Source organism: Vespa mandarinia, chromosome 9 (genome assembly GCF_050613455.1).
Source record: "Vespa mandarinia isolate Hongniang chromosome 9, ASM5061345v1, whole genome shotgun sequence".
NCBI classification, from domain to species: Eukaryota; Metazoa; Arthropoda; class Insecta; order Hymenoptera; family Vespidae; genus Vespa; species Vespa mandarinia.
Window position 1 is genome coordinate 1,963,797 of NC_140818.1, and position 9,190 is coordinate 1,972,986.

The following is a 9,190-nucleotide window of genomic DNA, read 5'->3' on the forward strand; positions in this document are numbered from 1 at the left end:
TGCGTTAACTTATGTACCTATATATCTATACAAGAAAGTCTCATGGGCATCTTTTATATTTCAAAGAACATATATCAACGAACGTGTGTAACAAAATCGGCATATCACGAAATGTTTCTATTTTGCGAACGAGATATGCTGAAAGAGAACGAACACGAAAATACTATATTTTTTCTTTTCTCTTTATTTCGGCCATATATCGTGGTCCCAACATGACGTACGCGAAGCAATTTTACGGCATTATACCGTTTTCATTGATTCACTACACACCACTCTTGTGAAACTCTGCTGGTGACCATAATTTCGAGTCATTACGACTCCAATTTTGCTGGTTATATGCGAAAACATAAAAAAAAAAAAAGGAAAACAAGCGAACGACTCGCGCTAAAAGGTTGCATAATTTTTATTCCGAGATCGTACACTCGAAACGGTCCATAAACTTGTTTCCTCTCTACAAGAGAAATGTAGCCTTTTAAGCATGGCGTTCCGCAAAATGGTGCGTAACGAGCGAATACGATTACTGGCGATTGAAATGCTCTCTGAAAAGAAGAGAAAGAGAAAGAGAGGAGAGAGAGAGAAAGAAAGAAAGAGAGAGAGAGAGAATGATAACACCGATTAATCGAACACATTTTATCCGCAAGTTTCGTTCACGGTCTCTACTTTTCCGTATCCGGTTGACCTGTCTCATTTTCACGTTGGTAAATGGTAACGAGGCATATCTAAGCAGTTGATGCGTTTCATATTTTACGGAAAGGGAGACAACTAGTTTCCTGCTTGTTAAAACAGGAATATTCAAAGATGCAAGTATGGTACGAACGGACTGCTTCCGTGCTGGATGGAAGCCGTGCATACTGTATACATGTGATATACTATGTGTATAAGCTTAACAAAGCATCATGTAGAGATAGGTACGGACGAATTCAATTCTCTTCACATACCAAGCAATTAAATGGAAGCTAACAAACTATTCATGAATTAATAAATTACATAGCTTGTTCCTGATGATTCGAGAGTCAATTCTATAACTTTTAATGAATAAATACGACAAAATAGTTGTATAAATTATTTTATATAAATTTCATAAACAAACTTGAGTTTTATTACATTTCGCTGTTAACATATGATTTTTGAAGTTCCATAAGATTCAAAATGTCTCATACTGATTTCTTCTCCATGTGAATATATGATCAGTAATGTATAATTTAACAGTTACAATTAGAAAGAAAAAATTTGCAAAAAGTAAGTAATTTAACGTATAATTAAATTTGGGAAGAAAAGATTTTGAAAATATATTGAAATATGCAGCCATTCGCCTGATAGTACTTGCTTTACATAATTTAGATTTAGATTCCGATATATCGCAAGTAATATCGACTCAGGTCTCACCACATGGAGGTTGCTACATCTGGAGACCCTCTAGCTAACGGTAACTCTATTCTTTTATACCATTCTACGTTATCAACACCAAAGCAATGGAATGATTATCGTTCCATGAGAATTTAGGTCTCAAATGCTGAAATTGCAAACTCGAATGTAACCACATATTCGGAAACCTACTTACGCATAGTTCGACCGTCGCAATATCGCAAGCTTCAATCACCACTATGGAGCATGACCGGACGTGCTTTCGCAACAATAACTCTGGGTCTGAAGATTGAACCTTACCGCAACCACGAATACTTACGCGAGTGTCCCGGAAACACTCACGCGAATACGTTGAGTACGTTGAAGCCAAGCTTGGACTTAATCGCGATCGAGAACACTCACAGAAATGCTCACACACCCACACACTCACTCACATACTCGCAAGTATTCTTCTATTTTACTTGAATAGGAGAAAAGAAATTCTTCAACACTTCAGGTAGAAAAATTTGTTGAACATCCGTGTAAGAATCTAAATTTCTCTATGATAACTTTTCGCTACGTGAAAGAAACGAAAATTAATATATCAATTGCTGAAAATCATTGAGCTAAAAATTCATTAACTTATATTAGGGCCTACAGGCTGTTATTCTATCCTTTATCTTTTATCAATGACTCTACTCGAGTTTTTCTTTAAAAAGTAACAAAATTGATTAAATGTTTCATTAATTCTTATTTAAACATACAATATAAAATCCTTGAACGTTTCTTCGTGGAAACGATTATTCTTATTATAAAAACAAAAAATCTTACAATTTCGCTTGTAATCTAGAGACTATTCATCTCGAATTTTTGTTTATTATTTATTAGAACTCATTAATACCGATTCTTTATTATTTTTACGAAAGAAAAATATTTAAAGTGCAAATAATTGTAAACGCCTATGAAACAAGAAGACTATCCTAATTTATTAAATAAATAAAGAAATAAGAAAAATAATCGCAAGTAAATCTCCAAGAATTACTCGTGGTCACTCAATGCTCTTCTACTAACTAAATATAACCAATCACAAGGGTCGATTCGGACCCTTTGTCCTAGACATGATTAGTGATCGGAAAGACTTAAAAATTTACTTACTACTTAAGAAGTTCTGCAATGGCTCCAAAACACTCGTTTGTGATTTAGGTCGAAATTGAGGGTGGTTGATTCGTAGATGAGGTAGGTCGACATCGAAGTTGAGATCCTCTTCAATGATGCACTGACTCTAATACGCGCTAATTATTTACTAACGAAAGATCAATGAATTTACTTCGCGAAACTCTATTGTCTTTTATAAATACGGTCAGTGTGATTATCAAAAAAACAAAAAATTTTGCAAATAAACATTGTCTCTAACGATTGCATTGCACGCAGTCAATGCAAGTTCACTGGTTTTAATCGCGAAACCCGAACGAACAAACACTGCTTCTATTTCGCAATATTTTTATTTTTATTTTGACGATAAAAACACTCGATTTAATCATTGCTTCATGCGCCGTTCTTCTGAAACAAAAAAATATGAATAAAATTTACAGTATCATTGTTACAGAAAAATATTGTTGAAAATATTGAAAAAAGGTTGAATAAAAAATAGACTTAATTATTTTAAGTTTTTGTTAATGCCAGTGCGATGGAAATCTTGATAATGAAAAAAGAATCTATATAATAATTATAAATGAGTTCTTATCGCGATCGTACTGACAAAGTCAGTCAGAAATTTGTTTTTGTTGATATTAAAAGCAGTCAATAATTCCAAATTGAAAATTTAATCGTATAGAAATGCTAAAGTAAAATTCTGAATTCATAATTTAATCATATTACTGTATTAAATTAAAATTGTTTTATATTTGACGTGTGTTACGAGATATATAATGTTAAAGCGAATATAATATTAGTTCATTATACCCCATGTATATATATTCTTTAAATAATTATAAAATAACAAAAAATATAAATTATTTAAGCTGAGCTATATGGAGAAAGTTAGATTTGATATTTATTTGTCGGAATATTAAAAAAGATTAATTCAATAATTGTTGAAGTTGTCCGTCTACGAGTTTCTGTTTGTCTTATCGGTCAGCATTGACATAGAGGTTGAAATTTACATCTATCAGCAATCACACAAAAATGATTATATATTCAAAACAGTTTATTAACTATTTAATGTTTAAGCAAATATAGTTTGATTTAATCCTAATTAATTATACTTGTAATAATATACAAGCATCATATATCGTTGAAATAAATGTAAAATAATAGAAAATATTAATTATATATGTGTATCTATACGAAAGGAGAAAGCTGCGATATTCACCCTCTGCAATATTAATGAAGACTGACTTAATAAATATCAAAATCATCCGATATTCGTTTTTGTTTATATTACCGATAACATTTCTGAAGCTGAAATTTGTATCTCATTAAATTCCGCATACAATTTAATTTGAATTCAAAGTGTGTTAATAAATATGTTACGTTTAATTAAATAACATTAAAGAATATAACATTTATAATGACATATTACGTTGCTAATTGTCAGATAAATTTTTCGAAGAATTTCCATAAATGCAGTTTCTTTCATATAATGCAATAATATTAAAAATCGGTAATATTAAGTTTACAATAACAAATTTACGAACGAAACAAATCATGTCATTTGAAATAATATTATTACGTATAAAAGCGAAATAGGTAGTTCGATATTCGACAAATTCACGAATAGAGAAAATCAGGAGAGAATCCGGTATGTAAAGCACGATAGTACTATCAGAAATGGTCCTGGTACTCTCGTTTGAGTAGCATTAGTACCGCGTGACGAGTGTGGTCTCACGTCCTAATAGAGTCAACCGCAGCTTCTGTCGTGTTTAGTTTCGCAAACCTTCAAGTCTAATTCCTGCTGTCGTTGCCTGCTGCCACTGTTGGCTCTATCATTGATGGTGTTAGTTAAACGAGGTTGAACGTTACACAAAGAATAAATGTCATTTGTTAGCAAAGTAGGAGGCTCGAAATGGAAAAGGCATAGAAATATGAAAAAATTGAGTGATGATATGCGACGAATAAAAAATAAAGAGAGAGAGAGAAAGAGAGAGAAAGAGAGAGAAAGAAAAAGAGAGAGAAAGAGAGAGAAAGAGAAAGAGAGGGAGAGAGAGGAATAGAAAAGAGCGGTTGGGTTAAGACTGGTGAGAGCCGAGGAAACATTAATTACTCTTATCTGTGCAAACAGTAGGTCCGTTACAGGCAAGCGCGGTTGGCCTCGGAGACTCGGCAACTCGTCCAGTTAGTTGCGGCCTGCCCTCGTTCCGCAAGCCCTAAAACCGCGTCGCTTTCAATCGCATTGACCCTCGACGACACTTCCTCTATCTCTCTCTTCCTCTTCTCTTTCCACCCTTTCCTATCAACTCTCTCGGTCTCTCATTTCTCGAAATACATCAGTGGGGGCGGTTAAACGAGCCATGTCGGTCTTGTGGTAACCGACGAATGAAAGCCATCACTGATCGAACACATACGAGAAGGCACGTATCAAAATTCAAGATGGTGAGCTTGATGTTGGAACGTTTAAACAAACGAGCTACATAACGACTAAACTCACCTCGGGCGACACGACAAACCCGCAAAAGTCGAGAAAGTGGAGATGGTTTGTATGGTAAGCCTTCGTGAATTGAACGTGAGACAGTGTACGTGTATATAAGTGAAAGAGCGAGAGAGAAATACTCCTCCTAGCAAGATCTCGCCTATACGCGAGAAAACTTCTCTCTTTCTCTGTCTCTCTTTTCCTCTCTTAGTCCCTCTTCCCTCCTCATGGCTGACCCATTTGGCCAAGGTTTCCTCGAACGGTGGCACGTCGCTTAAGCTCAATTTACGTAATATCGACGTAAGAGCCACCGAGTAAAGCAAGGCACGATGAAAAAGTGTTTGATATGTGTGTGTGTGTGTGTGTGTGAGAGAGAGAGATAGAGAGAGAGAGAGAGAGAGAGAGAGAGAAGAGTACACATACACATTTTACGTTAGAATCGAGGTGAGCCAGCATGCCGTCTGATATAAGAGCGCCTCAAAACTTAAAGTCCTCTCCTATTATAATGCCACGAGCGCTAACTGAATATTTCACGATACTTTTGGATGCCTCTTCCGTGTCGTATCAGATTCTCGGCTGACCTGTCTGCACCAACTACGTGTAGATATACTAATGTCGGTGTTCGTACTCTCGAAGGAAACTCGACTTCTTCTTCTTCTTCTTCTTCTTCTTCTTCTTCTTCTTCTTCTTCTTCTTCTTCTTCTTCCCTCTCGAGCATTCAGTCGGCTCTTGTCTCCTGTCTCTCACGAGCCGAACCCGACGTTTTCAAACGAGCCAAGTATCTAACCACCCATCTACTTTACAAAACAGACAGAAAGAGAGAAATAGAGGCAATACTTGTATTTGGAATGTATACCAAGCGGATATTCCATTACTATCTCTTCTCGATTTACGAAATTTTTAAGAGAGAGATAAAGAAAGAGAGCTAAAGAGAGGGAGAGAGAGAGAGAGGGAGGAAGATGAAGTATCGGTCACGATAAAATTTTTCTCGTTACTAGAAAAAACAATTTATTTCCCTCTAATGAGCTCGACTTCGCAAAACTAAGTGTCCTCCTTCTCATGAGTGCTTTCGTCAGAAGAAGAAGAAGGTAGGAAGCTACCCGTAAAGTTGTGGTAGCTAACAAACTTTAAGTACTCACGGGTTGCCTGTAAAACGATTCACTACTAGCTTTTTCAATGTACGAGTAGTAATGTATAAAATATATCTTATAACGTCTATGTTAAATACATTATTAATAACGAAAAAAAAAGTTATTTTTTGAATTTACTTAAAAACTAAGGAGGAAAACATTGTTATAAAAATCAGGATTAACTGCTCGAGAAGCATTTCTGATGATTTATACAAAACGATCGAAAAATTTTGCTCCAGTTGGAAAGTTCGAAAGTAGAAAAGTAAGGTGGGAGTACGTTGGATTTCTTTAGATAATTAACCCTAATGATGCGTCCATTAGAGTAGAACGGTCTGAGTACAAAATTGAAGAAGTTACTTTATTCTCTCTCTCTCTCTCTCTCTCTCTCTCTCTCCCTCTTTCTCTCTCTCTCTCTGTTTTTCTTTCTTTCTCCTTTATTCCCATTCTTTTTATCTCCTTTTCCTTTCAAATTTTTTGCAACTAAAACCACGGCGAATAATGCCATATTTAATAGAAGTGCAATAAATATACGTAATTTTCTTTAAAATGAATTAAAACTTGTGAATCGTATTATTAAAAGCAATTAATCGAAAGTTTAGAAGTACAATATACACAGATATGTTAGGTATGTATAATATGATCGTGTAATATGCTAATAGAAACACGTTGTATTTTTATACACCAAACAAGCTTCCCTTAATCACAAATCGATGCAAACGTCTTTATATTGATCGAAAAAGAATTTCCATTCCTTTTTTACGAATTTCTTTATACCGTGAAAGCATAAACTTGTTACTCCGATAAAAACATGTTCGGGTTGATCTATATTGTATAGAACGAAAATCTGAAAAAGAAAAAAGTTTGATAAGAGAAATTTTTTTTTCTTAAAATTCACTTCGAAACATATCTAAATAGTCGAAATAAAATTCCTCAAAGTAGAGCAGTAAATGGTAAATTAAAAAAAAAAAAATTCTTACTAACGAATCAGAAATATCTTGAGGAGAGAAAAAAAGAAAAGAAGGATGCTAATTATCATCCATTAAAGCTAGCAACTCGGGCCAAACCTCGAGTCCACGTTTCATCCACTTTCGAGAGAAAACTTTACCGAGGACTTCGGAGTAAATTGATGTATGGAATGTTCATGAAAACCTTCGTCATCTGTGTTCGAAGTGGGAATTAATTGGCTCACTGGATTATTCGCTCTTACTTGACAATAGACGACGAATATATGTATATTAGTACCTTGTCAATGACGGCGATAAACTGATCTTTTTCTCGAATGAATTTCTCCAACGAACAACGATGGAGAATTGGAGAATGAACTAAGATTCATGAAAGAAACTCGGTACTCGTGATTTTCCGCTTACGCGAGCGACGTTACGTTGGGATTTCTACATCGTTTCTTCAAATGAATTTCCTTTCCCGTGCACGGATTTCAGAAAAGACGAGAGAGCAAAGTAGGAAGAGATAGAAAGAGAGAAAAAGAGAGGAAGAGAGAGGAAGAGAGAGAGAGAGGGAGAGAGAGAGAATGACTGCTAGGAGAATCTCGTTCTCGTTACAGTATACGACATGTCCCACGGCGGCTCAACTCAGAGATACCGGACAAGAAGACGGAAACATGGCGGATACTTAAGTTACGATAATACACTTCGTGCCTCGAGAAAAACGATAATGAGATACACACACATAGAACAAGTTTCGAGCCTGTAAGGTGTTCGAAGTATCATGGTTATTGGATCATTTTATTATCTTTTAAGAATTGAATTTTATGCATTCGATTATTTCGTCTTTTTGAATCTAATAAAATCACATCGGTAAACCTACTGATTCAGAATCTTGACGACGTTGATCAAGAGTTCAATTCGAATTCGAGTAAGATGCAATGTCAGTGAAATGTCTTAAGAGTATACGATCCTACGTAGAAATTTCAAAAGATGATAAACTTTACGTTTTGCGAAAGATCTTTCTGTCTGTCTCCCTCCCTCTCTCTTTCTCTCTCTTTCTCTCTGTCTCTGTCTTCTTCTCTCTTTTCTCTTCATCCATCTCGTCTCTCGGAAGGAAAGAAGTTTTACAGGAATACAAATGAAGGCTTAAACTTGAAGATATCCGGAAATACATCTTCTCGAAAAATTCTCCCTGGGAGAAGCGCTCTCGTGCTTCGATTTTTACAGGGGATCTTTGCGAAAGTTCGCGAGCACGTCTAACGCTCTATAGGAACAGGGCTATGGTTTTTCAAACTAATGCTTCTCAAACTCTTAGACACTAGTTCTTCAGTAGTTTCGTAGTATCAAGAAGCTGTAAAAACCTCATAGCTTTATCAGAAAAGAAGTAATATGTAAAGTAGACGTCAGTTTTTGAGAGTCACCAGTTTATCAGGCACAAGGAATAACAAATTTTTCTTCTGGCATATTTAACGACTTAAAATTTTTCACTGAAAGTAAAAAAGAAATACAAAATTTTTGATAAGACGCTTGCTTAAAATATTTCGAAAAACGAAATATAAGATCAACGAGTTTTTTCACAGATCCTTCAGCGATCTCGTCGTTGTAGTAGAAGAGGACGTTAATCGTTCGTTCGCTACAAAAGTGCCGATCGTACGGAAGAGCACGAAGACGACGATAATCTTGCTCAAAATTCGCCAACGTCGTTCGCCATTAAGTGCCGTTCGAGTTTGCGCGAGCGTCTCTTAATCCGGAATACCCAAGATAGTGTTGGTAAGGGTGAAGGCAAGGGGTTTGGTCCGTAGGGTGACAGAAGCCAAGGGGTGATTCTGGCCGTTCGCCAAACAACCCTCTCGAGAGCCGCGAAACCGAAAAACTTCTCAGAGTCGCGATCTTCGGCCTTATATTTTCCTTCTCTCTGTCTCTCTCTCTCTCTCTTTCTTCTCCCTTCCCTCCTTTTACTCCCTCTCTATTTCTTTCTCTCTCGCTCTTTCACTGCATTCGATTTAACATGAATAAATAGTCATGTGAGAGCCTAAGTAATCCCATTACCGTTGATGGCCTTGGCACGTATGCCGAAGCGAAGTGAACGAAGTTTCGAGATTCAACCTTCTTCGTCTAACACTCCCCAAATCGTGAAACTTCAT

General features: G+C 35.9%; 1 protein-coding gene across 1 annotated transcript in view; it reads right to left on the reverse strand.

Annotated features, from left to right (window-relative positions):
• LOC118446477 (zwei Ig domain protein zig-8) overlaps positions 1-5,084 on the reverse strand; it is a 169,066-nt gene extending 163,982 nt beyond the window's left edge. The window contains exons 1-3 of the mRNA XM_035877151.2: positions 4,991-5,084; positions 4,607-4,891; positions 2,500-2,904 (exon numbers count right to left, since the gene is read on the reverse strand). The gene's annotated coding sequence lies outside the window, so the exon portion shown is untranslated. The remainder of the gene's footprint in view (positions 1-2,499; positions 2,905-4,606; positions 4,892-4,990) is intronic.
• Between the last annotated feature and the right edge of the window lie 4,106 nt (positions 5,085-9,190).